Below are 22703 nucleotides of genomic sequence, written 5' to 3'. Positions count from 1 at the left end.
TCTGTCCATATCACAGGCCTTTTCAGTAAATGATGTGCTCTCCAGTCCAACAATGATTTAAAAAAATAAAATTTCTCCACATATTAATAAATTTATAGGACTCCAGTATTTCGTACACCGTTACTGATGCATTAAAACTAGAAATATACATTTGGGTGAACAAAATTGTATTAATGTTCAGCTCCCAAACACACCCAGGAGTTTGCATGGGCTCAGCCACTTTATGCAGCTTAAGCGGGCCATACACCTAAAGATTTATTGGCCGATCTGGATGGTTGGAACAAAAAAAAAAAAATCTGGTAACTTCTAGGAGTAAGTGACAATTTGCTTTGAAATGCTGAAAAACTGAAATTCAGATATTGCCAGATTTTTGTTCCAAATCTCAGCTCAGACAATAAATCTTTAGGTGTAAAGCCAGCTTTATATTGGTGAATTTGAGCACAACATTCATGATAAGTAATTGGAACCCAGTAATGTTCTCCCGTCAGCACAAAATCAAATATCGTCCAACATGATGTGGGCTCAAGAAAACAATTGAACTACCTATTCAGAAAACCGTCAATCCAGATGTTAACTTATACTCAAAAAGGAAAAAACCTTAGAACTTGATCCTATTATTTGCGATGGGTGCGAGGTGCCGTTTCAATGCATTTAAACGTAGGCAAAGGCACCAGAAATAACCCGATCTCGCAGCCTTTGCAGGGCCAAATTTGCTCGCACCCCTATGGGGCAGCAAGCACTTTAGTACGAATTCCATCCGCCATATAGTGCGTCCAGTGCTGTGATGATTCGCACTCAGAAATCATCCACGGCTAATAGGAGAACAGTAGGTTTTATATTAAGGGGTTGATCCTAATACCCAAGCCTACTCTTCTAAAGCCCAAATGTGAGGGTGCATTGAGTGCACAACTAAACCCATGTCCTCCTTATCTACAAGGAGTGTATATGTTCTCATTTTCTCCGCATACAAGGGGGCACCAAAATGAGCATGAGGACGCAATGCCAACTACTGTGCCACAAGATGCATGACAGCACTGAAGACATTAATTTGTTTCAGTAAAAACCACTTGTAATCAAATGTGGATTACTTGCCACTACTGTATGCACCATTTGTCTGTATTAGCATAGGTAGCTGCTGCACTTTTGCACCAATGTTAGTAAATCACCCATAGTGTATAAGAACTGTAAAAAACTATGACTTTTAGGCAAATAATCAGTTTGTAAAACGTTGTTTGTTTTTTAAAAGTACACCAAGTAACGCAGGCGCCTCTATACACACACACACACACACACACACTCTTTCATTCCTAGAATAAAACAAAACAAACAGGAGTCTTTATTACAGGAACACCATTTACATGAACAAGCCTGAAGCTAAATCAGCCAAGCTGCTTCACTGCACGACATCAGCAGGAAGGGTATTTCAGAAGTACAGAGTGTGCTGAACCAGTCCCTACTCAAACGCCAAGATAAATAAAAGATGAGAAAAGCTATACACCACCTTAAGATTAATTATTTAATGAGCGACTGCAGCATCAGCTAAACTAGAGGGTGGGGGCTAGAGATCAAACTAAAGATATATCTGGGGGGAGGGGAGGCAAAGCAAAGAAAGGAGGGAGGAAAAAAGTTAAAGATTAGTAAAGATAAAGGAAGGTTGGATTACAACACAGGAGGAATATAAACAAATCTGTACACATTAAAAAAAGAAAAAGAAGTTAATCTAAAATCACATTTAATTTTAAATCCATGTAAAAACTGTAAATAACAGACATTACTAGAAATCCACACAACCACCTGCATGAACACACAACTACCATCTCTCCACACAAATGTACACACCACTATTGTTCCCATACATCCCCCAACGTCCACTGCACCATGCATCAATGTAAACACAAGTGTGTACACAATACCAAGCATGACTTTTGACCTAGAAAAAAAAAAAAAAAAAAAACACACATGAAAAAACCATGCACATGATCAACAGCATTTCTACCCACTTACATGAGAATATGGTAAATATTTCACATTATGTTAAAAATAGCAGCCCAATCTAAAGCAGGGTTGCCAACCCTCCCGGAAAGGCAGGGAGTGTTCCGGAAATCGGGTCCCCCTCCCGGCCCCCCCGGAAAGGGGGTCAACCCTCCCGCATTTCCATCCATCGCCCGGGACCCCCCACCCGGTGAGCTGGCTGCCCTCTCCCGGAGCGGGCAGCATAGAAGTCGGCAAGTATGATCTAAAGTGGTGTTAACCCTTTGAGCTCCAAGTGAATTTGTCCAAATCGGTGTGAAAACTGCCAAGCACACATTTTTATTCATCCTGACCTGTAATGTTTACCTTATATAGGAAATATAATCTTTCTTAAAACATAACATTCTGTAATTTGAATTTATATAACAAATGTGAGTGACTTGCATTTTTAGTGGATATTTTGCACATCTCAGGTGTTGGCACTCAAAGGGTTAACTGGGGATGCAGTCAATTAACCTACAGACAAAATACCAATGGTCCAAAATAAAACACAACATTCAAAATGCTGACATTCATAATGTCAACGACGTCAAAATGCAGACATGAGTTTTTCATGATTTTGTTTCTTTTACACCGACTTGTTCTTAATTCACAATCCAAGTGGACAGTGTCTACCTAGACACCAAAACAAAAACATTCATGTCGACTTTGTGACCTGGCAACATTTCAAATGTTGGCATTTTGACCAGGTTGGCAAAATGAATATCATGAAAGTGACAGGATCCATCGGTCAATGGTGGTATTATAACTGTAGAAAAAAAAAAAAAATCATACTGAATTTATTAATAGGTTAAAAGGGGAAATGCTAAAGCTGGGTGCACACTTATACACTGATCTGTCCAGTTTGTCTGGTGTGAACAAAATTCTGGTAATGTACGGGAGCATATGAAATTCAATAATTTGCTCCCATATGCTGGAAAATGGACAAAAATTATTACACTTGGACAGCTCAAATGGATTTAACCAATTTGTCTAAATGACCATTGTCTGTTTGCCAGGGTTTAGGAGCAAACGATCGATTATTCAATGTCTCTAATACATTGCCAGATTTTTATTAACACCAGACAGATACATATATGGGGGAAATTTACGATGGGGGTTCCATTTCAAATGGGAAACTACGGATTGGTTGCCCATAGCAACATCCCATGTGAAATAGAACACCCATCTTAATAAATTGCCCCATATGTGTGTACCCAGCTTTACATGTATAAAAACATTTCTAAACACATGTATTAAATATAGTAATGTTTAGGCTCCTTTTGTAGAGACTATGAAGTCCAGAACTAGGTTAGTAATGTTAAGCTCCTTTTAGAGTAAATATGTCCTGAATTTTGAGCCTCTGTCATAGAAAAGATCAGGACCATTATTTTTTTGGAAGAAAGGACGTAGGGAAAGATAGGGCGAGTGACTTCGATCAGGTCCTGATTTCTGCTACTAACATCGTTCTGGACTCCATATTTACTCCAAATTGATCCTACACATGACTAGTCTTAATATTAAAAAATTTCAAGTGTCATTTCATAAAACAATATACATGTTGGATCTATCTTTCTTGTTTCTACTACTGAAACAGTTTTGACAACAAACTGACCTTTCAATATGCAGTGAATATAGTATACTTTGACAAATTTCAGTGTAGTTTACATTCGTTCTACTCAATCCAAATGCCAATTTTTCAACGGTCTGAAAATGCATCTGTTTTTGACTATTTTCTGCAGATTAACTTTAAGCCAAACCAGCATTGGTGGAAAAGACATCCAAAAACGTCCGCAATGAATATGTAGGTTTGGAATTGTCAGTTGCCCAAAAATCCGGACAACATTGAATACCCCCCCCCCCCCCCTTACCACGAATTCGCACTGTAAATGATGATAGGTCCTCTGATATTTTGTTATCATTTATGGAGGACAGTGGCCCAAAAAGATCTTATCAATTTAGAGTAACTTAAGACTCATCCGACTAAAAATTAGGATTCAAAAGGTATTGTGGCACGATGATATTCTCTCTCTCTCTCTCCTCCAAGAAAAAAAAGGATTGCCAGTTGTTGCAAAAATAAACAAAAAACAAACACACGCCCCTCCGCACTGCACCATTTGAACCCTTTGCGTGCCGGGCCACACATAGCAGCGACACGGGTCCCATTCAGCTGGACCTGCTTGGCAGAAAAGAGACTACACAGTCTCCTATGCTCCCGGGGCCACAGCTGCCTGCGGTTGGACAGGATGGAGGGACGAACGCTGTTCCGCAGTGTATTACACTTCAAATCCGCTTGGCAGTGGCCTGACCCTGTTTTTCAGAATACAGCCACAACGCTGTGTGTGACCTCACACAACCTCCTTGCAACCAAAAAACTGTATTGGAAACTTTGGTCATTTGGAAATGTATTGTTTGACTGATTCTTCAACTAGCTTACAAGTGTTTGACAGGAAATATTTTAATACAATGGATTCCTAGCAACAGTATGATGCTAAATAGCTATCCTTGATCTTACGTTACTACCGTGGCTTCACTCGTTCCAGAAACTTTTATGTGATGCAATACCAACAGTTTCCATAGGAATCTTACTCCATTAGACACGAAAACTACATAGTTATGTTTTGTGTATGTGCTATAAAGTGAAAACCCTGAAATGACTTCATTTGTTAGACTGAAGGTCCAGGTCTACAGAGCTTTGGGGCACAACAAACAAATTATGAATGGACTGCAAGTTACTTGTGGTGCCATATAAAGGATAGTAATAATAAACCACAAATTGTACAAGTATTTCAACAAATGACTTCCCCAAGTGGCTTAGTTTTGTTGAATAATTAACAAATTTTATTTATTTTCACATAAATGCAGTAATAACTTATACAGTCTAGCATAAGCTTTTTTTCAAGAGGCTGTGACTCATGCATTAATGCAGAAAACGATCTACCATGAGCAGGGCCTTGCATACAAATGCGGGACTGGTTATTTATGGTTACAATTGTAAGAATAGAAGCACAAGCACTATTTGGCTGTAGCTTTAAGGACCAAGACAACACAACTTGTTAATGTTTCACAAGCAATAGTGTCAATGGTTATGTCAATATAGAGCTGAGTGGGGTGCGGGGGGAATAAAATGGCAACGGTGGGCAGAAGTCCAAACTTCATAATCTTTACAAGTGTGCACTCCTATTATGCCTTGCACTTGAAAATAACTTCAACATGTGGTGGAGACAGCAGTTACATCAAAAACTGGATGTCTAGACTAAAGGTGGCCATACACACGCAGATTTATCTGCAGATCTGTCTGGTTGGAACAAAAACATGGTTATGGATGAGAGCAAATGACAGTTGACCATTTGCTTGGAAATGCTGGAAAACTGACAAACTGTCACTCATCCATAACCATGTTTTTTGTTCCAACCAGCCTGATCTGAAGATAAATCTTACTAGTGTATGGGCACCCTTAAGGGCCCTACATACGCAGAGATGTGTGCCAGAGATACATAACGGGAGATTCAGCACAAGAGATTTCACTCTTGTGGCTCATTTCAGACAATGAGCCACATACAGAGAGATTTGTGTCAGAGATTCAAATTGGGAGATTCAGCACGGGAGATTTCAAATCTGTCACAGAAAGTGAAGAAACGGTGGTACAGTGGGAACGGACATAAAAAAAATACTTACCTAGTCCGGGGTCCAGCGTCTCGTCCTGTCAGACAATAATTTTGTAAAATAAAAAATGGCATGGGGTCCCCCCCCAGGCATGACCAGCCCCGGGCTTTTTGAGTGGTCCTGGTTCCCAAAATCCAGAGGACAAGGTGCGTGGGGTCCCCCGGATCTTGGGGACCAGCACCAGGATCTTGAGCTGGCCCTGGTTTCCAAAATACGGGGGACAAAATGAATAGGGGTCCCCCATATTTTGGAGACCAGCACCAGGCTCCACTAGCAGGGGGTGTAATGCCATAGCCAGGGGACACGCTTGATGGTGTCCCGTGGCCAAAGCATTACCCACCCTAAATAGTCAGCCCAGGCCGGGAGTTTTTGGGGAGGTGGGGACCCCCCAAATAAGGGGGTCCCCCCTCTCCAGGGCACCCCAGGCCTGGGCTGCAGCCCGGGGCTATCCCCTGCACCCCTGGGCGGTGGGTGCAGGGTTGATAGCTTAACAATAATATTGTCTTTTACAGTAGGACTACAGGTCCCAGCAAGCCTGCCCCACATGCTGGCACTTGGGAGAACCACAGGTACCAGCATGTGGGGCATTAAAGGCCAGTCGGTACCTATAGCCCCCCTGTAAAGGAAATATTAAAATAAAACACAAACACAGATGTTTTAGTATTTTATTAACTGCATCTGGTCTTCACCCAGGGGGGCTCCTGCCCCCCCCCCCCCCCAGGGCTTCTGCGGTGTCTTCACCTGGGGGCAGCGACCCCCTAAGCTCTTTTGCATGGCCGCTGCCTCCCAGGGCTTCTGCCTCTTCATCTGTGTTCTTCACCTGGGGGGCGGCGGCCTTTTAAGCTCTTTTGCATTGGCCGCGCCTCCCAGGACTTCGGGAGCTCTTCTCTCCTCCTCCGCCGTCGGACTGACAGCCCCTACCCTGTCTCGAGCTGGCTAATATAGCCAGCTCGAGGGGGCGGGGCAATGACGCGGCGAGCCGTGATTGGCTGGCTGCGGCCATTTTGAAATTTGAATTTTTTTTTTTTAACATTTCTTCCCGATGCCGCCGCGCTGCCGCCGAGAGGAGAGGTGAGGTGGGGGTGGCGAGGGGGGTCAGGGGTGGCGGCGGCGGCAGGGGTGGTGGCGGCAGCGGGTTCTGCCGTGTCTGCAGTCGCTCGCCCTGCTCATCTGCCCGCAGCCACACATGCGGGAGATAAGCAGGAGCTTTCTGAGCGACTGCTCTGAATTGAACAGCCCGTCCGTTCTGAATCTATGACAGATTCAGAACGGCGGGTGCGCGCATGTAAATCGCTGTGTGGGCTATATACACAGCGATTTACATGCATTTTCAGGCATTTTCTGAGCGATTTGTTAGAATCGCTCAGAAAATGCCTGAATATCGTGCTGTATGTGGGGCCCATTAGGTCACAGACTTCTCATGAGATCTGCTCTAAATGGGGGCAATCAATTGTTATCTTCACACCCTGGAGCCGCCTGCAGCAATTCAATTGTTTCTGCTGAAGAGTGAACGTACAGTTTTGCTCTCCACCTCCTGAGGGGAAAAGCAGAAATGTGTAAAAAAAACAAACAAAAAAAAGTCCAATTTGTGCACCCAAACTGCACACAGCACTTTAGTCAGGTTTAGCAGTTTTATGCAGCTTAACCAGGCACTTCTGGGCTCCCAAACAACTGCATACCACCTCATCTAAAGTGACAATTGAAATGCAATTATGGGTGCCCATTACACAATTTAATTGTGGACTATTCTGGGGTGATGTCTTACTGTTGATAGAGAGACTTTCTTGAAGAACAGTGGCAGGACATCTTTTACAATGGCAAACATTAGTAGATTGTGGCATGGCACCGTGATCTTCACATTGGGAGCGTCATACGGAATCAGTGTCTGCCCGCCACAAGGTCTAATTTGGGAGGATGCCATCAGCATCTGCCTGCAACAAGGTCTAATTGGTGAGAGTGCCGGGTGCCAGGGGACAAATTTGGGGCTGCAAGGACCGTGTCATAGGTGGGAGCGTATACTATCACAGTACAGGGTGGATGACTGTGTATCCCTCTATCTGAATAAAAGCAGGATGCTCAGTTCAGGGGCGAAAGGTCAACCGAACGAGCAGAAGTCCACACATTTTTTGTGTATTTTAATGAGGGTCGCATCCGGGTTTTTGGACTCTGCTCCAACCCGGATGCGACCCGGCAGTTGTCCCCTTTTAAACTGGCAGCCCCCGGCATTATGCAGAGATGACATCTCCAAGCGTCTGGGAACCCGCAATGCTTAACGACATACTGGGGGCATGCCCAGCACCTGGGAAAGCTGCTGGGCTGCCCCCAGCTTCATTCTGTGAGGTGAATGGATGGTGCACAATTCACCTTCTCCCTGCCTCCGCTCCTGCCCATTTACACCAAGCCCCGTCCTGGAGTGGAGCAGCAATAACTCGAGGCTCTGGTGTAAAAGGGGTATTATACTCTGGGAGCGGTTAAAAAAAAACAACAACAACATGTGGTGCAGATAGGGCAGCATCTGAGAGCTGCTTAGCATTCAAATCTCAAGTTTAAATCATTATAAAAAAGGTCAGGATGTAAACACTTTATTATTTTGAAGACCACCACTCGGTTACTTCTTGATTCCACCAACCACTGAATAGGTTTTAAGCAGATGACCATTTATTAAGCATTTTCTGGCGCACCATGCCACAATGTGCTGCACTCATCTCTTCCCAAGTTTTGGTTCCCGTATCGCACCAACAAACTACTGCATAAAAATAGGAATTACAAAAGTATACATTTTTTTCTTGTGAAAACAGTAATTAAATTATTCTGTTTGTCCGAAAACCACATCGCAAAGCCTCAACCCACTAATGCCACGGATGTTCTGGTTTGTGTCAAGATTTACATTAAGTATTGCTCGATTAATACAGGCCTAAAAAAGTAACATTCAGCAACATCCTATGTAGATATTGTTATTATAAACAAACAAAGTATGTAGCTTCAGACACTAGCCGGGTATTCTGGTCTGACTGGATCTGCCAGTTTACTCTGTGTGCATAGACCAAGGTCTGGAAATTTTCATGACAGACTGGTTTCCCCACTGTTTGCATAGCACACGTTGAAAAAAATAAATTATATAGATTTTATTGTATTACAAAATAAAGCATCACTCTAAGACTGTTATGATGAAAAAACAAACTATTTACTGGTCTATGGCGTTTCGGGGGTTTAGCCAGTCTTCAGGACAAACCGTGCTCCACACACCAGCGGCACTCCAGATTTAAGTAGATGACAAGAGTTGTTTATTAACCACATTTCAGCGCATGTAGTGCTTTTATCCAGACCACCACAGTCTGTCGTTCTGGATAGGTGTGCTACGTGGGCTAAAACGTGGATCACGAACAAAGCTCGTCATCTACTTATTAAATCTGGTGTACCCTTGCTGTATTTTCCACACACATATGGCACAACATGTGTATATGAATTCATAGGTCACATATCAACCAGCAAAATTGCTACCTTTTCCTCACTCCTCACAGGAATAAAGGGATTTTTTCCTGCTGATCCTATACATTTCTATTTTAATAACACTTTTCTCCAAGGAGGACTCAAGGTCTTTTAAAACATAGGTTTTCTCTTATCACGCTTGTCACACCCAGACAGGGCGGGTTTAGCCCCTGAAAAGTACCAAAGTGCTGGGCACAACCTGAAAACGATCACCGTTCACATATTTCAGAACAGCACTCAGCAACAAATTTAATTCAATTCTCTCCAGGGTGATTTACAGAAATTATGAACCTAAACCTATGATTTGATTTGAAAAAAAAATAAAACCATAAATAACAGGCCAGGTAGCCTTTTGAGTCATACATCCTAAGAATTATTTATCTTGCCCACAAAGGTACCAAGCAAGGCAGCCATCTTAGGCTAACATGTCGCTTATGTTGGATGGTGAGATGGCAGAAATCTGACAAAACTGGGTTGAGATGCCCTAGTACAAACAGCATCACGGTGGGGCACTTGAGTTGTAGAATGCGGGATCACATGACCAAACACACACAAGTACCACATTCTTCTAAATAACATATAGATTTGATTGGCTCCGTGAGCTCCCTCCTAGCGCATTTCACAGAGCTTCAAATGGAACTCAACCCAAAGTTAGTGAAACATGAGTTATTTTAGTAATTTTTTTATTTTCTTAAGTTATATTAAATAGTTTGTATATTCTCCCTGTTTTTGCGTGGGTTTACTCCTGTTTCCTCCCACAATCCAAAAATATACTGGTAGGTCAATTAACCCTAGAATGTCTGTGTGCATGTGGTAGGGGATATAGATTGTAAGCTCCACTGGGGCAGGGACTGATGTGAATGTTCAACTATACTCTGTAAAAGTGCTGCGGAATATGTGTGCGCTATATAAGAAACGGTTAATAAATATATTTATTCCATGTCGGTCATATGTTAGAGCATATGCTGTTATTAATAATGCGATGCCCGCCGATAATGGGCAGCGGATGTTACAACATCCCGCCCTAAATCTGAATTCCACATCTGAACGTGGGGGGGGGGGGGGGGGGAAATGTCTGGCACAACAAACTTATCATAGGAGCTCTCTAGACAGGGTTTCAGAACATCTTCCGCACATTTAATTAATTGAGAACTATAAATACACACACATACATACACACACAAGACTATGGTTTTCAGGATAACGGATATTCAATTGATGAAATATGAAAAAAAAAAACTCTGTACCGTGTATTTCAAATACCACCTGCTACAAAAAAAAAAAAAAACAGCAGCACCTAGCTGCCTAACACCTCCGACGCAAAGAACTTCTACAGAGAATTACAGTTACGGTGTCACATTGTCACATGACTGATTAATATCACAAGAGTAGCACAAGCCCAGTCCAAACAGGGGCACACAGATTATGTATTGTAAAATCACACCAAGTTAGCTTTACCAAGAATGCAGTTTGTGCACTAAACAATAAAAACATTTTTATATTATAGTTAATAAAATGAGAGTCCTGATGGACTGTTGAAAGAGTGAAAATAAAAATGGAAAATCTTAGTCAAAAAAATATTTCCCCAACTACCGGTAATGTCTCTGTCCACTGAAGCATTAAGTGTCTGGGGAATACCCCATTGTTCATTATGAAGCCACTGTGTAATGGTCATGCTCCGTTCCACGTGTTCTTTGTCTGAAAGATCTAACACCATACAATGAACCCCCACCTCTCATTTATCTGGATGTTTCCAATTTGTCATGGCTCTTAACAGGCAGTTCCCCTACTACTTGTGTAGACATCTTTCACATGTTTCCAAGTGAGCACTTTAATGAGATCAGCAATGCTAGGAAAAACATTGAAATGGAGGCGGTGTAAGCTAAACAAAAAGGGAAAATAAATGAATATATTCATGACCTTTCTGCACCATAATATAGATATGTGTGCATGTGTAATAGTGTCTGTAGGTCATAAACAGACCCTACATAGTGGTTTTTTTTTTATCATGGCAAATTATTTGTGAAATGTAATTAATTATGTGCAACTTTTAATAAAAAAAAAAAAAAAAATATTATTATTATTATTATTATTATATATAAAATAAATCATCGTCTGCCATGATAGCAAAAGTGATGAATTCATGAAAAGTATCTGCTTTGAAGAAATGCATGTAGTTGAATTAACCTTTATATAGCACAAGCACATTCCACAGTGATTTTATTTAAGTTTTGGATGTTACATATAGCGCCTTTGGCTTGGTTACTTTTTAATTCCTTGTTTGGTTCATATTTATCCAGGGTGCCAATAAGTCTGGAGCCCACTGTACACACACAATAACAAGCACACAAGTCAGAAGATGAAACAGTAAAATATGTCCCTGACCAGCAATGGTCTTGTTTTGACAGCCAATAACGGGGAGGACACAAATCGATAAGAGTGTAAGTTACAGTTTAACCTCCGCAGCCCTCCGCCCACACAATCCTCCACGCTCTGTCAGCAAGGGGAAGGCATACAAGAGAGCTGCTATGCCTCTAATTATCAGAAAGCTGACAGATTGTGGGATCTGGCATCAAATATTTAAAGGCCAAACTGGTTAGGAAGGAAAGAAAAATGTATATTATAAAAATCAAATAATAAGGTCATGTAAATATTATTCTGAGCAGCTTCAACAATGAATGCTTAACAGATTACTTTGCAACAAAAGTATTCGAAGAAATACCATCAAGCTATGGGAAGAAACCTTTTATGAAAATGAAAAAATAAAGCATTTTAGTGCTGGCATGTATGGTAAGAGCAGTGTGGTTTTATAGGGGTGGCGCCTTAGCCCACAAAGGAAATGGAGTCTCTGATGTGTACTGGGGTTGCTGCACGCGATCTTGCAATATACTTATTCATATGAACTAAAAATATGTTTAGCAAGAGCTGAAAGAGCAGGAGCGACTGCCACTTTGTAGCAATTTAGGCAAATTGGTGAGATATTTCTACTCAAGCACTAACGTTTCTCTTCTGTAGGTGACCTTTAAATAATACCCCTATTTTGTGAACCCTGGTTTATGAAGTGCTCTGTTTAAATGGTGCTATAATCTTGCTTTTTTTGTAGAAGTGTAAATAAATATTTGTTATCTATGTACCAAAGTTTATTTAAATCTTACTGCAATATTTGCCAGCGCCACTCACAGCAACTGTTTTTCTGGGTGCAATATTTAACGAAACTTCAATTAATTGACTTGGCTGTATTAGTATTTATTCATTTATACTAATAGCACAGTCGATAGGAGCGATGCTGGCCTTTTTAGCAGATATTTCAAGGATCTGCCACAGCAACGTTGGCACTCAAAAGGTTAAGTCATTCAAATAACAGATAGATTTCTATTATTTGTGCATATAAATTAATGTTAACAGAGAGATATATATATATATATATATATATATATATATATATATATATATATATATATATATATATATATAAAAAAGGTAAAAACACAAAGATTTCTAAATGTAAGGAAAAAAATGCTTTTGTATTAATAAAACATCTACAGTACATTGCTTAGGAATACAAAAAGTAAAACCTCTAAAAGTATAAATCAAAATAAATAAATAAATAAATAAATATTAAAAATGAAAGTAGAACAGGGGGGGAGTTTTTACAGTGCACAGACTGCTTCCACAGGCAATGATTTTTCAGTCCACATTTAAGGCAGCAATTCAACAAAGTGGAACAAATAAGCAAAAATCTACACAACTATAATGTTGCAATCTAGGTACTGACAAACCAATACAGGTTGTGTATCCCTTATCCATAGTTTCACAAATGTAATTTTTTGGTTGCTGCTAAAAGCACTACTGGGACATCTGTAACTAGCACTATTGAGGACATGATGTGTAACTGGCACTAAATATGTGCAAGAAAACGATTGATTGGCATTCAAATTCAGTGCCTGAGATAGGAAACAAACCTTGTTTCATGCACAAATAAAATATATTTGTGTGTATTTCATGTGTTTAAACAACATAAATGCAAGATACCTCATTGAAATATAAAAGTATTCCGAAATACGGAATAATCAGTTATCCAAAATTCTTCTGGTCCCGAGCATTTTGGATAAGGGATAGTCAACCTGTATAAATAAATTAACAATGTGTCACATGACTGACCCCAGAGTACATTTTCCCAATCAACACTGTAGTTTGGCATTCGTTACTTTTAAGCAAGGGTAGACTGCATTACACAGATACAGTATGTCCACATACACAAACCTTCATGCCCAGCAGTGTCTTTCGCTCAAATATTATCAAACCCGCTTCATGACATTGCACGGATTGATTTGTTATAAAACACTCATATGTGGGAGACTGAATATGAATCTGTAGATACAGAAAAATGGCGCTTGGTGCAAAATAAAGCCATGGCGCTACATTGTAGCACTTAAAGTACAGATTCAGACTCTGTTACAATCAGATGTACAAGTGGTGCATATCAAATTAATCAGTGCAGTCTCTTGAACCAGTTTTGTTGCACCACATTGCAATTAAGAGATAAAAGACTCTTGTGCAAGTCAAGACGCATGGGGATCTGGAATGAATAAAGTAGCCAGGGCCTTATTATAAGTTCCAGGTGCCCTAGGCTGCCAAACACCAATGTATGGGCTCTCAGCGACTTGCCAGTCATACTGCCCATGCAATGAAAGTTATACAACTGGTGTGTAGGATCTAATGCTTGTGGCATGTGAAGGAGACTTTTGGCTTAAGGCTGCCCTTGGATACAGAAACCCTGTACAGGCATCAATGGTGAACCCTCATAAATCAATTAGAATTTAAGAAAACCCCCAGATAAAGTTATGTGGCCTCACCCTGTGGTGACAACTCCTGTTATGCAATGCCATTTGAAAGAAGTTCTAAAATTGGGACATCTTTTCTGGTTTGTAACCATATTACACAGATGTATAAATTAAAGAAGAGTGTTACAGCCCAACACTGTACATGCAAGCAACGATGAGGATGTGAAACCAGAGACTAACATGAATCAGCCATCATCTCACATTATCTGCAGTATCCAGATTGCGAATAGACAAAACCTATGTCGACATCGTGAAAATGTCAACACAAGCAAAAGGTTGACATGGATATGGTTAACACACAAAAAGGTAGACATGAGACCTTTTCCATACATTTACCATTTATGTGGGCTTTGATTGGGAACAGTAATGTATGCAGTGAAATGGTAGCAGCGAGAGGCACCTAGCACAGAGCAAGGGACACACTACACTAACTGGGGGTCCAAGTGCCCAGGTGTTGACAGACACATGTTGAGCTTTTCATGTGCTTACCTCTCCTGCGGCAGCCTTTTTGAGTCCTATTAGCCATTCATTTTCCGGTGTTCATTTATTTGTTGCTGATGGGCTGGAGAATGCCAGTACTTGCAGGTGTTTAGTCAGGATACTGTCATTAGGTCGACAGTCAAAAGGTCGACATGCGGTTTTTCACTGGTTTTTGAGCCAACAGGCGGTATTTCATGCCCTACCATCCACTAAGGCGTGGTGGGAGAATAAAATAGTGTGTCGAGTGTAGCGAGGCATCGCGCCCGAAGCATGGCGAGCGCAGTGTCCATGATGACTGTCTCGACCTCCGGGTCAAAAAACTGAGAAAAACCCCATGTCGACCTTTTGACTGTTGACCTAACCCATGTCGGCCTTAATGCATGTCCACCTAATGACTGTCTAACAACTTGCTGGTGACCAACTGATCCACACCCGTTTAGTCACTAGTACTGGCATTTTAAGACTTAAAGTGCCACACAGCAATGTTGTTTGCACCACGCTAGGGCTTAAAACAGCATCACAGCCCAGGTTGGATGCAAAGAGAAATCTAGTACTCTGAGTTAGCTTCGTGCTGATTAGAAAAGCTGCGGGAGCTCCCTACTGGTGCTATTAACTGTACACCATATTGAATCGACCCCTAATACTTGGTTTTAGATATGTTTTAACAACAACAAAAAAAAATTAATAATAAAGTACCCTATCCATACTTCACTTAAATGGGGCTACTCAATTGTTACAGGGCCCCAAAAATGATCATGTCCAATTAGACCAGGATACACACATAAAGCAGAGTTTTCATACATTTCTCGCCACCTCAGAAAGCAGTGAAAAGAAAAAGGGATACTGGCTGATTTCCCTACCTTCACAGGTTAATTAATCTCAGGTCACGCCTTTTCTCGATTTTCAAATAGGATAGATCTATAAAATGGGAGTGGCCATACCCACAATAAGTGTTGGTTTTTTTTGTAATTGTGGCCAATAGGGTACATTTTTCAAATTTAAAACCATTGGGCTGACTCTCTGAAATCCTGCCTCTGACAATTACCCCCAATGGTGTTTAAATGATTGTAGTTGATTTTAACATGGACATGGGCCCTAACTATGGTAAAAGAAAGATACACATGGGAGGCAGCTGAGGAACTATAAAGGAAATGTAGAGCTGCCAAGAAGAAGGATTATACATTATCATCAGGTGCCAACCTAGTCATTGTCGACCAATAGTAGTTTAGTGACTGTCGATCTAGATATTGTTGACCCATTATCCCAGAACCATACTTTTGTGCTAAGTGGGGCTGATTATAGCCTCTGAAGGCTGCAAATTCAGGTGTGCAAACACTGCAGCAACGACACATTGCGCCCTTCGCATGGAATGGAATTGACCCCCATAGTGCGCTTGAGATACAGGGAAGCCACTTCCAATGCACGCACATTAGTTCTATACATGTAAAAAGGGGTGTGGCATGGTTCACAGACAATGTTTAGGTCAACAGCAGAAAGTCAATATGCACAAGGTCAACACATGAAAGAGGCAACATGAGTTTTTTACATTTTTTGGGGTGTCAACACCTGAGCATGTGGACCCCCAATTAGTGTACTGCATTCCAATCACATGCTTTACAAGGCTTCAAGCCGGGGCACATTTCCATCCACATGGATGGAGATTGGGAATGAAAGTCCCCAAAACATTGTGAAACACTCATATAGACATTCTCATAGGTCAACCTTGTGCACGTCGACCTGCTGCTTGTGCTTATGTTGATCTAGACCAGCGGTTCTCAAACTGTGGCTCCTGACCACCTCAGCATGGGGTCCCAACTCTATGTTGCTGACTATCAGGCAAATGTGTCTGTGGATGGGGGACAGGGTATAACTAATTAAATAAACACCCAATGCTTCCCTCTTCCATCCCCCCATTACCCACTGCCTCCATGTCACAATAGCGGTCACTTCACTTTAATGACCACATATGTGGCGGCCATTCAGTAGTAACTTGCTGGGGTCCTGTAATAATTGTTATTGTCTGATGGGGTCCCAGAGCAAAATAGTTTGAGCACCCCTGATCTAGACAATTTTCAGTCGGCTATCCGGATGCCAGTAAAAAGTCATAGATGAAGCACAACAGCCCTTATGGTGCCCATATACATATGCGATCGGATGCTATGTATCACAGGGCTCGACAAATTTATTTAAAATCTAGGAGCCAAAATGAAAATTTAGGAACCAGATAAAAAGGGCAATATGTGCAAGTGCCATATTGCCTATTACACATTCTACCAAACACTGGAATGCCAATTACATATAATACCACACGCAGTAATGGTTATTACATATAATTCCACATAAGTGGAGCTTACCCTACATGCTCATTGCTATGGGTTTTGATGCCAGGGATAACATGCTCTTTGCAAGGGGTTGCATGCTGGAAGCCATGCAGCCCCACTTGTCCAGCAGCAAGAAGCAAGGTAAGACCTGCATCCCGATGAGGGACTTTTGGCAGGTGGTGGAGCCCCTGCATGAGAAGTAGGTAGCCACTGGTCTGACAGGAGGGGGAGGCAGGGGTCAGGCACTGTGGGTGGCTGATGTGACAGGAGGGGGAGACTGTGCCCGGCTACGCTACCACTGGTGTGACAGGAGGGGAAGGCGGGGGTCGGGCACCGCGCTGCTCTGAACAGGATGGGAGACGGGGGTCAGGTGTAACAGAAGAGGGAGACTGCCCGGCCACGCTGCCGGTGTACAGCAGGGGAAGGCAGTAGGCAGGCACCATGCTGCCGCTGCTCTGAAAGGGAGGGGGAGGCGGGGGTCAAACCCTGTGGGTGGCTGGTGTAACAAGAGGGGGGAGAGAGGGGTCAGACACTGACTTGGCGTCTGGGTTTTGTCGAGCCCTGATGTACCATTCCATCTTATGGTGCCCAGGTTTTTTTTTTTTCAGTACCTGATGTTGCATGCCATCTGTGAGGCCACATCGAGTTATGGAAGAGAGCTTGGCAGCAGGCGTCTGAAGCGCAGCACTGCATGAGCACTGGCGGGCAGTGGGGGTCAATTTGAAAAAAAAAAACTATTTAAAATATTGGGCGGCCCTCCAATCAGAGGGCCGACCGGTGTTGTCAAAAATGATTTTTTTATGACCCCCGCCAGCCCTCCTGCACAGCGCTGCACCTGTGCTCCTGCCGCCCGCTCCCCGAACCCACCACTAGCATGTGTTAAAAACCACATGACGGATATAATTTGATCATATATTTAAAAGTATTAAATTCGGTTTAGTGATATTTGTAATGTAAGATTCACAGGACAGTAAAGATCTAATCATACTTTTCGGATGAGACATCTTTTGTCACATTCATGAAAAAAAACAAACAAAAAAAAAAAACGAACAAGACACATAGATCAAATTCTCCGCAAATATGTATTGTAGCAACCTACTGTAGCCTACAAAATACAGTTTGGTTAGATTCTACATTGATTGACCTAGATTACCTTAATTATATATATATATATACTAGGTGATTCATCGCGCCCTACGGGCGCTCTTCACACCGGCGTAAGGGGCTACGCCCCTTAATTTGTGAACATTTGTATTGTGAGAAATATGGTTAGAATTGTATGAAACATGCCCTGTATTGCAGCTTCTGGCAGTGGGTGAGGGTCCAGCGTGGCAGCACAGGAGTACAGGACGGTGGCCCTGAGTCAGTGTCTCCTCCTACTGGGTGGGAGTTAGGGTGCATGAGAGCAGGAGGCTGGGCTATGAGGCATGATAGGGGTATGTGGGCAACACAGCGTCAGCGATTACCCAGTGGTGGAAGTTACGGTTCAGGAGAGCAGGAAGCTGGGTAGTGATAGGGGTGTGTGGGCATACGGGGGACTAAAGAGGGTGGTGGACACTGTGGAGCTTCTGCCAGTGGGTGAGGGTCCAGCGTGGCAGCACAGAAATACAGGAGTCAGTGTCTCCTCCGACTGGGTGGGAGTTAGGGTGCATGAGTGCAGGAGGCTGGGCGGTAAAGCATGATAGGGGAATGTGGGCAACACAGGGTGAGCGGGTCTCCACTGGCGGAAGTTACGGGGCAGGAGAACAGGAGGCAGGGCAGTGTCCTCCCACATTGATGGCAAAAGTATTCAACATCGGCCATAAACCATTGATTATTTGAAAATCATTGATGGTCGATGGGCATCCCTAGAACTGGAGGAGGGTGGGGGACAGTATGCAGCTCCCGGCAGTGGGTGAGTGTCTCCTCCCACTGGGAGGGTGTGAGCGTGCATGAGAGCAGGAGGCTGTATAATAGTGGTATGTGGGCAAGACATTGATAAAAGTTGTGGCGCTGGTGCAGAGGGCAGTGGGGAAACCTGCAGTGCGGCAGCCAGGGCCGGATTTCCCACCTAGGGGCGGTACCTGCTTGTGGTGGTACAGGATCCCCCATTGTCATGGGGGTACGTGAAATGCGGGAGCGGGGGCCGCGGTGGTCCGCTGGGGGGGTGGATTTGCCGGAAGGGGGTCAGGGGGGTCTGCAAATTGCGGGAGGGGGGGTGGTGTGTGGGAATCCGCAGTTAGGTCCATGAATTGCGGGAGGGGCACGTGGGGTGCCCGTGAGTCAAGGGGGGGTGGTGCGGGGGTCATGAATCACGGGAGGGGTCATGAATCGCAGGAGGGGGGGTCGTGGGGGGGCTGTGAATTGCAGGAGGGGGGGTGTGGGGGTTTGCCGTGAATTGCATGAGGGGGGCGTGAATCAAGGGTGGGTGGGCGCAGGGGGGTGGTGTGGGGGTCCGTGAATCGCGAAAGGGGGCATGAATCGCAGGAGGGGGGGTCATGGGGGGTTGCGAATCGCAGGAAGGGGGGTGTGGGGGGTGCCGTGAATTGGGTGAGGGGGGCATGAATTGCGGGAGGGGGGGTCCCCGAATGTGTGAATTACGGGGCTATCGCGAGAGGTGCCGAGGGGGCCCGCAAATCGCGGGAGGGGGGCGCTATGGGGGGTTCCGTGAATCGCGGGAGGGGGGGTCGTGGGGGGTTGCGAATCGCAGGAAGGGGGGTGTGGGGGTGCCGTGAATTGCGTGAGGGGGCATGAATCGCGGGAGGTGGGGTCCCCGAATGTGTGAATTAGGGGGCGGTGGCAAATTGCGAGAGGTGCCGAGGGGGCCCGCAAATCGCGGGAGGGGGGCGCTACGGGGGGCTCCGTGAAGAGGGGGCGCGGGAGGGGGCGGCGCGAATTGCGGGAGGGGGGGGTCGCAAATCGCAGTAGGGGGGGGTGCCGTGAATCGCGGGAGGGGGGCTCGCGGGGGGCCCTTTTAATGCCGGGAGGGGGGGGGTCGCAGGGGTTCCGCGAATCGCAGGAGGGGAGGATGCAGGGGTCCTGCGTTTTGCGGGAGGGGGTGGTCGCGGGGGTCCCGGGAGGGGGTCGCGGGGGTCCCGAGAATCGCGGGACGGGGGTGTCGCGCGGGTCCCGCGATTCGCGGGAGTCCCGCGTTTTGCGGGAGGGGGTGGTCGCGGAGGTCCAGCGAATCGCGGGAGGGGGTGGTCGCGGGGGTCCCGGGAATCGCGGGAGGGGGTCGCGGGGGTCCCGAGAATCGAGGGAGGGGGGGGGGGGTCACGGGGGTCCCGCGAATCACGGGAGGGGGGGTCGCGGGGGGAAGCGGAGGTCCCGCGAATCGCGGGATTGGGGGTGCGGGGTCCCGCGAATCGCGGGAGGGTGGGGTCACGGGGGTTCCGCGAATCGCGGGAGGGTGGGGTCACGGGGGTTCCGCAAATCGCGGGAGGGGGGGTCGCGGGGGTCCCGCGATTCGCGGGAGGGGGGGTCGCGGGGGTCCCGCGATTCGCGGGAGGGGGGGTCCCGCGATTCGCGGGAGGGGGGGTCCCGCGATTCGCGGGAGGGGGGGTCCCGCGAATCGCGGGAGGGGGGGTCCCGCGAATCGCGGGAGGGGGGGTCGCGGGGGTCCCGCGAATCGCGGGAGGGGGGGTCGCGGGGGGTCCCGCGGGGGTCCTGGCAGAGGGTAGGGATGTGCAGGAGTAATGGCGGCTGTGGAGTAATGGTGGATGGTGGGCGTGTACTGTAGCCCTGGCTGGGCGGGGGGAGGTGATGTCAAGGGGGTGGAACGTCAGACACATGAAAGTGAAACTGTTTTACACAGGAACGTTCTCCACAGGGGTTGAGTGACAGATCTGGCTAAATATATAAGAGATATGCATGTGAAGTAGGTTTGTCACAAAATAGTGGTTCTCAACCTCGGTCCTCAAGAGTCACAGGTGAAAAAATAAAACACACATTTTAAAATGTGTCAGTGAATAATGAGTGCACCTGTGCAACTGCCAGGAGACCTGGAAAATGTGCACTGTTCGGGGTCCTTGAGGACCGAGGTTGAGAACCACTGACATAAATCACTGAGGAATGGCCCCGATCTGCAGGCAAGTCAACCCGCAGGAGCCAAATGGTCTAGTGTGAAGCACACAAAACACAACGATGAGCAGTATAGACATTGTTTGTCCTAAATTTCGACAGCACACTATTATATTCTCCCTCCATGACCAAGTGGATGGTAGGGCACGAAATACTGCCTGTTTTTTGGAGGGGGGGAAAAAAAAACCTCGAAAAAAAAACTCATGTCGATCTTTTGACGGTCGATCATTCCCATTGTTGACCCAATGCTTGTGTCCACCTTCTGACCGGTTGACCTTAGTCATGTCAACCCATTTCATAGGTCTCTAGATTGTAAGCTTGCGAGCAGGGCCCTCCTACCGCTATGTCCGTCTGTTACTACCCAGTTTGTTTTAGCACAGTTTTCAATTGTAAAGCGCAACAGAATCTGCTGCACTACATAATAAACTGTAAACAAGTAAGGTCGACCCTCATATTCGACCTAGCGACATTATCCCCATAAACAAGCTACACTTTTATTTAACACCTCCACTCAGCTGTTATCCAACATTCTATCAGGACAGTTACAGGGCCATTTATACTCCATTCCACTCACAAGCACTAGACAGGTGGACTTGCCAAAGACCAAGCAAATGTGCTGCAACAAGCTAACTCCTTCACACAAACTGTTGCACGTCATGTTTATTTATAATAAAGTCCAACATCTGAGTCACAGAGCAGCTTGGTCACCGGTGACAATCTTGAAATCAGAGCTGGCGGTCATGTAAGAGAATGCGTTATTTCAGATGATTAAGGTTTATGGAACATGGCTCGGGCCCAAACCAAAGACGGGAAACAATCACCAGACAGGCGGGCAACATGCCAAACCATGATTCCTGGAGAGTCGTAGCACAATAACATTCATGTGTAATGCGGAGCTATGAGAAACTACATGAGACAACATAACCAGCTAATATTATTTACTGCAATCATCCTCCTTGTATCCATCAGTACAAAAACCACTGTATTCTGTAAATATTATTTTCATTTTCTCTTCCTTTTTGTGCTTAAACTCTCTATAGCTTATTCTGGCATACCTAATAGTTCAATGCTATGAATAAAACCAAAAGTAACTGTGCTATCTATTTCACCATCCCCCAAAATAAACTTCTGCTGTTCCTACACAAAAGCTTTACGCAGATAAACAAGTTTTTCTCCCCGGACAGTCTTTTTTAGTCTAATCTAAAACGTTCCACCTAGTATGGATGAGACAAAGGATCAACTCTCCCACCGTTTTAGTCTATCACACATACGGTGACACTGAAGCCCTCCTCTTTGCATCTCAATTACACAAAACCCCAGACAGGGAGTGTGGCAGGTGCAGTCAGCCAAGATCCTCCCACTACACAGAGACATAAAGGACTCCAGAGGGGAGGGAGGGAAAGCGGGACCAAAAAATAAAAGAAAATAACCTTTACAGACAGAAAGATGTGTGCACCTGTAACTGCCAGGGCCATACAATACACACACAAAAAAGTGACAGAAGATTGAAGTGCTTAATGCGTTGTTAACAATATCGGCAGTGCTGCATATCGTTTAGTGCAGAGGTTCTCAAACTCTGTCCTCGGGACCCCACAAAGTGCATGTTTTCCAGGTCTCCTCACAGAATCACAAGTGAAATAATTAGTTCCACCGGTGGATCTTTTAAAAGCGCACAATGAGTCATGAATGCACCTGCCGGGTGACCTGAAAACATGAACTGTGTGGGGTCCTGAGGACAGGGTTTCAGAACCCCTGGTATAGTGTGTATGGGGCACTAGGCTGGGTACACACCTAAAGATTTATCTGTAGAATCTGTCTGGAGGGAACAAAAATC

The 22703-nt window shown here is 44.7% G+C and overlaps 1 protein-coding gene across 5 annotated transcripts in view; it reads right to left on the bottom strand.

The window, feature by feature from the left end:
* The window catches only part of ARID3A (AT-rich interaction domain 3A), a 63240-nt gene that overhangs the window by 23270 nt on the left and 17267 nt on the right, over window positions 1-22703 (bottom strand). The gene's annotated exons all lie outside the window — the stretch shown is intronic.

The sequence above is a fragment of the Crinia signifera genome, chromosome 1 (assembly GCF_055691185.1).
Source record: "Crinia signifera chromosome 1, ASM5569118v1, whole genome shotgun sequence".
Lineage (NCBI taxonomy): Eukaryota > Metazoa > Chordata > Amphibia > Anura > Myobatrachidae > Crinia > Crinia signifera.
This window is presented reverse-complemented; position numbering and strand designations above follow the sequence as displayed.